This window comes from Lipophrys pholis (assembly GCF_963383615.2).
Source record: "Lipophrys pholis genome assembly, chromosome: 7".
NCBI lineage: Eukaryota > Metazoa > Chordata > Actinopteri > Blenniiformes > Blenniidae > Lipophrys > Lipophrys pholis.
In genome coordinates, this window is record NC_137638.1 from 18085877 (window position 1) to 18098175 (window position 12299).

Below are 12299 nucleotides of genomic sequence, written 5' to 3' on the forward strand. Positions count from 1 at the left end.
ATGGTGGTCTGGTGAATAAAACAATAATTATTTCATTAACAGAGACATTTCAAGCAGAATTTATTGCAGCTGTAATAGAAGTGAATTTAAAAAAGCAGTTATGAAAATTGCACACTATATATAAAGACTTGCCAGATATTCCAAATGAAACAAATCAGGCTGGTATTAGAAGTGTTTTATTCCCCATGGTTTCCAGCAGCTATTAACAATAATAATGTATGATACTCAAAATATTAGTTTTCTTGTCATCATTACTGAAATCACTGTACCTCATGAGTTCTGCTTGTACACTGATATTTCCTTTACACAACCCCAACAATTTATGTTGTGAAAGTGACACATGAAAAATAAGGAATTATGGTGCAAACGATGAAGTCAGTGAAAATGTCTGAAATACTCTCTGACACTGATTTACAAGTGAGTTAATGATTTTTGGCAATTATTTCTACACTTCTCAAAGTTTCAAACATTGACAATTATGAAATATGAAAAATAACTGATATTTGAATATATTTTAATGTTGGCAATTCTATATTTTGCATTTTTATGACTTGTAAGGTGAAACGATGAGATTGTTTTTCAACGTTTTCAACCTTTTGTTGTGTGTAATAAATCTGAAATACATGAAAGTTTTGCACCTGAACGCATATCATTCAACGTATAAGTGCAACTTTTCCTCTGAAGGGATAAGTGTCTGTGCGCATCATGTGGTGGTTTTAGTGTTATTGGATCCGGCGGACAAAAGGCTTGCATGCGCAAAACCATCGCCACACGTGACTTGGACTCAGCCCTCGCACAAAATTACATTTGAATGGGCCCACCACCAGGGAGTGTGTCACCGCGCCAGACCTCACCTGTGTGGCCCAGAAAGCAGAGCGGAGAGGAGGAGGAGAGAGGAGTGCGCCTCGCCTCGCCTCGCCTCGCCGCTGCGGTGCCTCTCCACGTACAGCAGGCAGTGCTGTTGGTCCGTGTGGGAGCGCAGGGCGCACGGTGCGGCGCTGCCTCTCTGCAGCGTCAAACACTCTTCCTCCTCATCGGATAGGCGACAGAAAAGACAAGTCTACCGGCCGGACGCATGGCAGCCCACGTTTTGACTCGAGCGGATGACTGGAGCCACTGAAGCCGAGAGGGGACCGTGTCAGCGGGGCTGGTGCGTACCGGAGATCCCGTCAGGCCATTAACATTTACTCCCTCCCTCTCCGAGTGAGAGCTCGGAGCGTGTAGCGGTTCATCTGCGGTACAGTGGACTATTGAGACCTTCCGAGCTAATGAGATTGGGAAAATAATGTTAATCATCTGTGGAGGCACAGTGGAAACTGCTTTGCGGAGAGCGCGGTGACTGTGGATGAATGTTGATGAAGCATCAAATAGCAGAGAAGACCATCTTCAGTTAACTGCAGTTAACACCAACATCAGACCTGAAGCCTTCTCCTGACTCATGTTTGAGGTAAGACAAAACCACCGATATCCCATTTCCTGTTTGACTAGAAGAAGAAGATTTCCCTCAGTTGCAGTGAAGCTGAGCAGCTAGTTGGTTAAATCAGTGTTGCAGAGGTCCTCATGATCTCTCTGTGGAGCTGCACTAACATGAACCCTTTTCTGGTTTCTACCTCTGCTCGAGAAAAAACATCAAACCAAAAGTGAGTTTTTCATCATTTTTCCCATAGGTGTGTCATTTTAAACAAGCACTGAACAAGAAAGATGTTATTTGTTAGACTAATAACATGCCACATGCTTTGATAGGACGAAACCTGGAGTGATTCTACCAGACTATCATAATTATAACTTGATTAAGAGCACTATCAAAAGAAAGTTACAAAAAGCTTCCCAACAAAGACAAGCAGTCTCATTAAAACAAATGCAATGCAATTTAAAAGAATGCAATAATATGAAAAGCTGTACAAGTAGAAGATTGGATTAAAAACCATTGTCATACTGTCTTCTCATGGAGGGAAACATCCTCTTTGTGTTTTCTCCTGTACTACATTTGCTCTTGTGTGACAGATGTGCTGTGCTTGTCCTTGGTAGCCAGTGAAACCTGCATTAGTCTCTGAGCAGGTGCCTGCTGGGTGGCCCAACACACTCAACCTCAGCCTCCACATTTTCCCCAAAGTGTGAAGCTGATGGGATTTCATTCGCGCAAACCTGCTAATTTTTAACCAGAAGTGCGAGTCAGACTGCAAAACCAGACATTACCTAACCTCTGGACCTCTCTGCATTTATTTATTTATTTATTAAGTTTTGTCCACAGATGTACTTAGTTTGGGTTGCATTGTCAGATTTCCTCTAAACTTGTTTATTTTGTTTTGTTGGTGAAGAAAACATAATCTTTAGACTGAGGGTGGCCTTGTCAGTTTTGTGTTGTTGTTTAGTTTTTTTTCTACGTGAGCTCATGAAATATTTTATAGTTGCAGCTTTTGCATTGACAGAATATTCACGTAGAATCCTGAGGTTTCAGCTGAAGAAAGATTTTTAGGAAGTTTTTCTAAAGTTAATGTGCTGTGTTTTGAAATTATCTGGATTGAATACACACTATGTACTTTATTAAATACTTTTCTTACAATATCCATTTTTCAGAATTGGGACCAGACCACTTGGTAACTATTAATGATTTTCCCGAGATTATTTGAAGTCAGTGGCTCATCTGCCCCATTTCTCTTGTTTCTGATGACCTTGGTCTCCTGTAGATCATTATATCGAACCAGCTGCTCATTGTACAGCGTTGGAAATAGAAGGGCACGGTTCTCCTTAAGATTGATCACAATGCTGTGAAAATCAATTGATGAATGGCACTAATTGCAATGCTCTTGCTATTTCAGCAGTCATGACAGTAAATAAAAGGGATACAGCATGTCAGACCTTTTGTTATGGCAGGTTGAGCACGGCACTTAGTTCATAGTGCTGAATCTAGACCGAGCTGAATTGATCAATACCATGAACATCACTGTAAAAGAACGCCTCCCCCCTCCCATCCTCTTCTTTTAGTCCTTGTTACAGTCAGTAGTAGTAATGCTGGTCTAAGGCATATTAAAGTAGAAATTTTGTTCTCCTTGTTTTGGGCAGAAACATTCAAGAAATAATAATGGTCCATTCAAGAAATAAAATCATCTAGATTTTATTGTTGCAAACAGCGGCTGCTTTGTTCCGTGAGCTCGGTCCTCCCTGAGGCAGAAGTGAACCAACATCAGGCAAACATGCCAGTAGCTGAAATTCAGATTTGTACACTTGTGAAAGAGAGAATGCGTTCTCCGCTGCCGCTGCTGATGTGCTGAATAATCGGGGGTCGAAGTCAGTGCATTTGGTATCACCGGGAGCCCTCCGGCATTTAAGTGGAGCGTTGAAATAACTGCTTTGCCGAGATTAAACCGTACATACTATCCGTACATATATACTAATGTTGAATTTAATATGACATTTTCACACACAAGCTGAGCTGTGGCCGCAGCGGAGGTCTTGAAAGTTTCTCAGATATTATTTGTGTAAGGACTGGGTGGCCGGCAGCAGAGCGAGAAGGCTTTGAATTCCTCCGGAGCTTATTTCTTCATCCTCTTGGCGACCTCTCAGGGACGTGCTGTGGATCATATCCAATGGCTGCAAGCTTTGAAGATCGACACAGGAACTGACAGGAATTTCAGTTTGCACGCTTGTGCGAGCCGTGACAGTGAAATGACAGTGGTGCAGTGCGAGCTGCGTATCGGCTGGACGAAGCACTCATTCCTGGTATATCACCGTCAAGAAAGGATGTTAAAGATCCTCATTAAGGCGGCTACCAAAATAGCAAACCATTACCTGTAGATATTTGGCTATCGTTGCCAAAGCTGTGTTGAATGTTTCCATTTATAGTGTCTAACGTTCAAAAGCAGAATAGCAGCTTTACACTTGGTGGCACAAAATTCTATTTTTATTGATGTGTCTGGAACTCTGACTTCATGCTTAGATTTATTAGATTTTCTCTATACCATTTATTCCTTCCTTGAAAGAAAATCCTTGCCGACCTTTGGAGAGATAGGAGGAGTGGGTCAGCTTTGTCAAATGCAAATCTCAGTCAGATTTTCAGCTTATTGTAGGATTATTCACAAGACCAGACTACGTCCGTAAGACGGATCCAGATAATGGCTGCCTAGACAGGTGGTAAGGAAGCATCAGACTCCAGGGGAACCCCAAAATCTAAACTGTAACTCAAGTCATCAATGTAAATTAGTTTTGTCTCAAATTGAAGTGATTGCAGACAACTAGAAATAGAAAACCATTAATCCTACCATTGAATTCAGATAAGACAACCAGTGGAACACTATATTCAATTTTGTTGGTTGTGTGAATTTCATTGGCGTTTTCTAATTGCCCTTTGATTTTTATTCCAAGGAATGTCGCACTGAAAAATTCTCAGACAGACCACATGCAGTCAGCAGTGACTGCATATTATCTAAATGCCAATTATATTTTTGAACACAGAGTTACTGTTCTGGCTTTTCTTTCAGACAGAGACAGACACCCTGCTGAGGGCAGGTTTAATCCAAACAGGGTTAATATGAACTGCGTCTGTCTGTCAGAGTCATGGTGTGTGTTTGCATTTCTTCCATTTCCCATCAAAATGAGATGCAAATGGGGGCCCGTCCTTACCGAAAATCTAAGGGTAAAATATGCATGGACCAAGTATGTTCTCCATAATTTCAGATTGTTTTATGAGGTAGACAACAGTCACATCAGAAAAGCTGATTGCAAATTGCTCTGGTCTTTGGCGAGTCTATCATATTAGAGCAGAGGTGGACTCTTCAGATCTTTATGATTTCAGCTCGTCTCTACATTCAACCTATCTGATTGTAATGAGTTACTGATTATGAGGCTCATTTAGTTATTTTGAGCAGGAAGTCACTGAATATAAGAAAGATATGGCCCTCTAGGACCTGGGGTTGAGGGGACGCATACCATTGAATGAAAGCATTAACCAGCGTGTCTGAAATGGCACAGATATGTCCCAGAAGTATTCGCTCTTCGTTCTGCTCCGGGAGCACCACTGAACAAGCCTTTTTTTTGAGGGATGTTAAGTGAGACAGAAAATTCCCACAAGAAAAGACATAGTAAATGTTTATTTTCAAAAACAAAACTTCCTGTGTTGAAGAAGAAGAATCATATTTTATTAATCCCCTTAGGGAAATTTCTTTACCGAATTGATCCATCATTGGATATAAACATATTTTACTTCAATAATTCAAGTTTACGTCACGTGATGTGGCAGCAGGCCAGAAGTCAGAGGTACAAAAGCAAAAAAAGCAAAGTAATATTACCAAAATGAATGAAGCCAACAACGGCCTTGTTCTGAAGACGCTGCTGGTGGAAGCTGCTGTCATGCAATGGAACAACACTGTGTGACTGCAGAAACCTCAGATGCAAGATAACATCCACAAACAGAAAGTGTGTTGGACTGAATGTATTTAATCTGATACATTTTCAATTGTTAGTAAAGCCATGTTTAAATTTGGTACATTTTAAATGGTTCCCTTTGTGACGTGTGTGGCAACGTTTGAGAAACATACAGTTAATGTTCAGGTCTCACTAAAGACATTTGCTACAGTCAGGAAATTAACAGAATCTAATGAAAATAAATACTTTGTTAAGTAATTCAGTTTTCAAGTACCCTATTTTAAGTACTTATACCTGTACTTGGTCTATTAAAAAGTGGTATTAGTGCATCCCTGTTATAGTATCATTAGTTTGATCCATGTTTCTATCATCATCAGAGTGACAGTGAATTCAATCTCAGTCACTGACTTGAATGTGGAACGGTTTGCTTCCACTTCATTTTTCTTCCTTCACTGATCACATTAGTTTATATGCGCTTCGTATCTTTTCCACCATCTAATGTAATTTAACTGCAGGTCTTCCATGTTTATGCATTTCCATGTACTTGTTGAACATTGGTACATCCCGTACAAGAAAACACACTATGTCCGGAGCTCCCTCGGGGAATTTCTTTGCATTTGTCACAATCTTTCAGTGAAACTTGAGATGAGCCGATTCAAATGTGGCAGTGAGAGGTCAAAGGTCACCGAGGCCCTCACAAAACATGTTTTTGTTGCCTCGGGAATTTCTTTGCTAATTTCACACAAATATCTAAAGAGATACTATGACCAAGTGATGACATCCCAAAGGTCAAAGGTCGTACTAGATGAAGATGATGTTGTATTTTTTTTTTCCTTAAACACTTTTCTGATCATTATTACAACCTAAAAAAAAATGGAAGGAGATTGTAACCATAGTTTATTGGTTGCAATAGTCACTGAAGCCCTCCTTCGCGTTGTAACAATCTCCATTATTTGATATGCTGGAAGTTAAAGATTTGTTCGAAGCGATTGTGTTTTATCATTTGCTTCTTTACAGCGGCACCCAGCTCTGACCATGTGCGTTATGTAAGTCTGAACAGGCAGAGTTGTGAAGTGCCACTTTACTGATCGGTGCCGACACACAAAACATTAAGCATTAAATCTAGTTGATGTTGTAAAATTTGAAGTGTAGCATTCCGCCTATTCTGACTTGGAGAAAAACAAACATATCTTCTTTTCGATTGTTTCTCCCCAAAGTGGCTGGATTAAAACATATACCATTATTTAGAGGTCAGTCAGGGTCCCAACTGTGGCATTAATTTGATTTCCTCTCCGTCTGACCCGTTCTCTCTGTTTGTGTCCGTGCCATCAGGCTGACTCACAACTGTCTGAATGGTAACTGCTCAGGGGAGGCAGGAGGCTTGACATCAAACGTGTGCGAGAGAGGAGCCAAGGAGGAGGGAAGTGTGTCAGACCAGCTGCGAGAATGAAAGCTGATGAGGAGGAGAAGATAAAGAGAAAATGGTGAATACAAAAGACACATTTTCTGTGGCCCATGGCCCTAACCTTGAGATGAAGCCAGCCAGCGAGATTAACACATCATCACTGTAATTGCTCACCTCAAGTAGCCGACCCTCTTGTTCTTTCTTCAACCTAATCCATGCTTCACAAAAAGGCCCTTTGTCGGTGTTAAACCGCAGGGCTCTGTTTTCTGTGCTACACCGACAGAGGTTCAACCTGGCAACCGCACAGCCTTTAAAGAGAGAAATTTAGTTTACCACCTCCAGTTTTAGGAACCAAGGAATAAAATGGTCTGCCTGTGCTAGTCAGTATTTATCCTCAGGTAATATTCTTGACCTTGGACTTAAGCTCCATGAATACTCCTAAATGAGTTTCCACATTGAAGGTATTTACAGTATATAGTCTTTGAAAGCCGATTGTCAGAATGAAGATGACAACCTAATCTGTTTCCAATAAAGTCAAAAATGCTTTTTAGTGACCAATGCTTTAGAGCTTCCACGGCTTTCGGAACAATACTCCAAGTGACATTACTCAGTCTGTAAAAACACTTCCAGACTGTGAGGAATCAGACCGGCTTCTGCTTTAAAGAGGATGTCAGGAGAATTTGAAAAGCCTTGTCCCAACAATACTGCAATACAGCAGCGAGATCCCCGGCCTGCTAAAGAACCTGAAGGACTCGAGCCCCCTCTGTGTCTGTCAGCCAGTGCAGTCCATGTCAGCAGTGGCTTCAGTTCTCCTTTCAGCGTGCTGGGCCCTAATTGGGCTGTCACACTATCTAGAGATATTTGTCAGGTTGCTGTGAAATTAACCACTTTGCCAGTTCACATGCTATCTTCTGTTCCTGGGCTGTTCTGGAATAAAAGTTGTTTTAACTGATAAACCGTTTTTGCATATTTCCTGCAGGGTTTAGCTTATTAAAGTTTAAGTCGTTCATCCTCATGATAGCTTTGTGCTTTGTAATTGCACCTACTGGGATTTCATGCGAAACTGTAACCAAGCGTGTATCTATTTGCGCACACCTAAAGTAGGGGCTTATTATTCTTACACTCAGCCTCCCATGTTGTTCTATTAATTTCCAGCAGCAAGCAGGATAAGTGTCTAAGTTTATCCCCTTATCAGCTACTTGTCTGTATCTGGCAGCCAGCAGAGCACACATGCATGAGCTGGTTGTGTCAGTGCTAATGTTATCCGTCTGTCAGTGACACCGCTCAGGTTGGTTGTGATGTTGGGAACTATCACACGCAGTAAATGAACTACGCCTGGTCAGCCACGATGCCCTTGCCACGCCTTGTCAACCCTCATTGCCGCTGTTCCCTCGGTGACGATGCAGATGTCTTTCCCAGGTTGCTCAGGGGCAGGATGACTCAGCTCGAGCTGCGACTTGGCGCCTGGGTGACTTCTGGTTCAGATCCCCTCCTCAGTCAACCGGCAACTTAAACACAGACTGACTGCACCGCTAGTCTGAGCCGAAAACACAGGCTCCATTATTTACTCACATTTTTAGCTGCTCTCAGCTTTTTCAATCGATGCCTTTGTGCACTTATTTTGATGATATTTCACCTTTAAGAAAGCACAGGGAGGCTTTTGAGAATGTTTATCTCCTGTGGATTTATGTGTAACAGCCTGGAAATGCTCATAGTTTAGGTTTATTTTTTTTTCGGGGTTTTCCTCTGCAGACAGAGTCCCTTTAATTTTCAGAGGCAAGATTTTAAAACTAGAGCACATATCTCCATCCAAACCTTTCTGCATAGCAAGAAGCTGCAGGCGTGGCTATATAGTTCTAAAGTGGGTTCAAGTAATCATTCAAAGATATTGGATATTTAGTTATTTTTCTGTCATTGGAGAGAAAATAATTGAACACTTTGCTATCTTCTTGCTGTTTTCCCTTCTCAAAGTTTTTTGCTTCTGTATCTCACACACGCACACACACACACACACACGGTTGTAAACATGCGCAGTCCTCCTCTTTCTTCTTTGCTTCAGAGATGTTGTTTCATGTTGCATCAGAGAAACAGTGAAGCACTACTGTATGTGCTCGTCATATTTTATTCATCTTAGGAGAGGCTGTTGCACCGAGGCTCATTCCTTCCTGCAAGTCCATAGCAGGCAGCTGTCAAAAAGCGCGAGTCCCCAGACACGTTGCCCATTTTCTACCACTTCAGCACACTTGCATGTGCACATATTCGTATGTATTCCCCCAAACGAGCACAATTAATTACATAATACAGGGTGTTCCTGTGTACAAATACATGTGCAATCTTCGCACCAGAAGTGGCCTTCGATTGTGAAACATTTGGTTACAGCAAAGTGTAAAACAAATCATGTTAACAAAGAACGATGCTGTCTTCATCAAATGTATTTTTATGCAGTAATTGTCCAGGGCGGTTCCACAATCGAAGAAAAATTCATACTACTTGATAGTTGAGTGTAACTTGATGATACAGGTAATTAGGTAAGAGTGAATACATAAACATCATACTGTAACATCAAAAACCTAAACAAGCTTGGTCATGTAAACATATGCTAAGTATGAAATATTTTGAGATCTTGTTGATTAACTTCAATACTTTTCAGCAATAAATTAGTTCCACACAAATACACAATTAAAAAGGTAAATCAAGAAAGATTTTTGGTTTACAGTACAGCTACAGTATCTATATCAAACATGCATTTATACTTTGGGTATACAGCATTCATGATAGAAGTGATCTTTTCAAGCTTCAATATGACCGTCATCTCTAGATAAGAATCCATTTTAAGCTGCAGAAAACCCTGAGATCTGTTGAGGCCCTGCTTGTACAAAAAGCAAGCCACAGTTTTGTGGTTTCCTGCAAAGCCTCAAGAATAAATAGTGAGCACATGAAAACATCAACAACTTTGAAACGACAACATTTAAAATAGAACATATGAGCAAGACGGCCTCCAACGACGCTCTTCTCTAATTGGAAAGGATCTGTTGACAGTAGGCCTCTGGTCCTGCTCGACCTTTACAGGCAGATTTGCATGATGCTGATGCGGCACATGGTTCACTACACATTTTGCAAAGCATACTTACAGAGCACCCTGTTACATGCACACACTTCATGTTCCTCAAATGAATGCATCCAGACGACTGCACCCAGCTCGCGTGATTGTGCACACTGAACAACTCATCAAAAACAGCTACAAAGCTTCCACGCGGCACCCAGTGACAAACAAACTGACTGCTCTCGTACTACCGTTTCATTCACTCTTTTTCAAAGGAAATCAAGTCAGGTTGCATCAGCCTGCAAAGATGTTCTCTGCAATTTAGTGATTAATGTTGTCTGTGGCGCGTTCATTCCTCTAACTCTCACCCCCACATCAACAATTGCTTCAGCGAGTCGTAATTTCTCTGACAAAAGAAACAACAAACTCCACCAGCCCGGGTGTCAAATACTTTATGCTGTAGGATTGTTTTGTGTAGGTGGTGAAAGCAATATAGACGGCATACTAATAGCAAAAACATTTTTCCAGTGCACAGAAGAAGAAAAAAAAAAGATTTATGTCAAGATTTAAAACACATGTTTTGCCTGCATTATAGTCTGCTCCGTGGAAAGCCAAAGAAAAATGAAAACATCGTTCCTGTGGTTGATTTCGCCACATATTACTGGCTCAACAAGAATTCAGCTCTGTGTGCTTTTTGTTAAACACTGTAGTTTCCAAACCAACCAAAGAAGAACTGGTGTAGTTGGCATCTGAACATTCATCGATGATCGAGGCTGATTGTTCTGATGATGTGGAGGGACACTGTGTACCTGTTACAGTGACTTGGCTATTGACTGCTAACTTTGTGCAACTAAAAGGTTCAATCAAAATCTTCCAGTTTCTTCATGCTTGTAGGGAAAAATATAGTTTTCATATGTGACTCCCTGTGTGACGCACCAGGGTAATTACTTTTGAGTATTTGCTTCTGCTTCACTGGATTTCATATGGATTTCCTTCACTCTTTTTCCCTGTTGTGTTTAAATAACCGCAGTAGATTACTCTAAGGAAAATAATTACAGAAAATGTATTGCAAACACATATAATTTTGAGCATTTTGTCAATTGAACAATGCAAATGTACACTTAAAAGCACAAAAAAAGAGAAAATACTATAATACACGTCCACATCTGACATGTATTACCAATTCATTTTTAAACTGAATGTTTCACCTAAAATCTTTTTAAACCTGTTGTTGGCTGAGACGACAGCTTGCAGTTTCCGGATCTTGTACGGCCTGAAGTGATCCCAGCATGTGGTGCTGTGAACACGATCGCATGCATACGCCAGACGACATCGTTAGTTAACTCTTTAATCCTCTTTGTTGCACAACCTTAAATGCTGCAGACTTCTGGTGTGTTAATGAGTAACTGGGAGGCGGGAAAGGCCCCACTTCTCATTGGAAAAAATGCATCTGAGTGTCATCCAGCTGGATAAGTTTGAGGTTTGTGAGAGCACTCAGGCTCCGTTTGCACGGCAACGTTTGATGTGAAAATGCATTGTTTTCCCAGTTTCACATTTACACAGCAATGACAGAAACTCTGAAAGCGTGGTCGTTGGCATGACAGGCCCTGAGTTGGTGCTGTTGGTTGTTTTTGTAATGAAACCACTCGCGTGCGTGAAGAGAACAATGTGCTATAAACATTAATTTTCTTGCTCACAAACAAGCAAGTCATTTTTTTTAAATTTTTTGCTCAGTCATTAACATTAATTATTACATGCTCTCTCACAATTTCAGTGAAGTAGCCGAGACTATGAAGCTTTACAGCAACAGTTAAGATTGTTAGATATATTGAGTGAGGAAGAAGTTATGTCTGTACAGGAAATTTGTATGTTTTCTGGACCGCAGCAATATAGCTGCACTGCAGGAAGCAGCCATGTTGGATGTTTGTTTTTGCATACAAACGTTGTAATGTTCCAGTCTCCAGCTGTATGAATGCTGCATTATCTACCTCTCAAAGTGAAATTACGAGTACACTTAAAAAATGAATACAAGTGCAATGATTTTGCTGCTAAAGTTTCCATCAGCTGTGTGAACTGCATCTCTGAGACAGAGAGAGGACTTCACAAGCAGGGAAGTAAGATTTTGTCGATACCTGTCACTTGAAACAGCCCAGTGTTCAATACTGCTGAAGCACACAGCACAGAAACTACAGAGTGTCCTGTGCTTATTTGTATTTACTCAAACAAAAAAAGTGTTCTTGTTTTTTCTTGTGTGTGAGGTGACAGTAAAGGGCTGCACCATTGCCGGAGGATTGAGCTTCATGCTTAAGGACACTTGAGCAGAGTGGCTCCTCATTGACACAGGAGCTTGAATGTGTGTCCTACAGTGGAGGGTCTGTCTCCCCTCTTGCTGCCTCACCAGGCTCTTCTCAGTTTTTTTTCTCTCTGTATCTGCTCTGTCCAGCAGCCCCAAAGAAGCTTTATCACACATAAGAACAGTTTTGTCAACAT

General features: G+C 41.0%; 1 protein-coding gene across 1 annotated transcript in view; it reads left to right on the forward strand.

Moving 5' to 3' along the window:
• Nucleotides 1-793: 793 nt before the first annotated feature.
• wscd2 (WSC domain containing 2) overlaps nt 794-12299 on the forward strand; it is a 38400-nt gene continuing 26894 nt past the window's right edge. Inside the window, exon 1 of the mRNA XM_080467273.1 lies at nt 794-1447. The gene's annotated coding sequence lies outside the window, so the exon portion shown is untranslated. The remainder of the gene's footprint in view (nt 1448-12299) is intronic.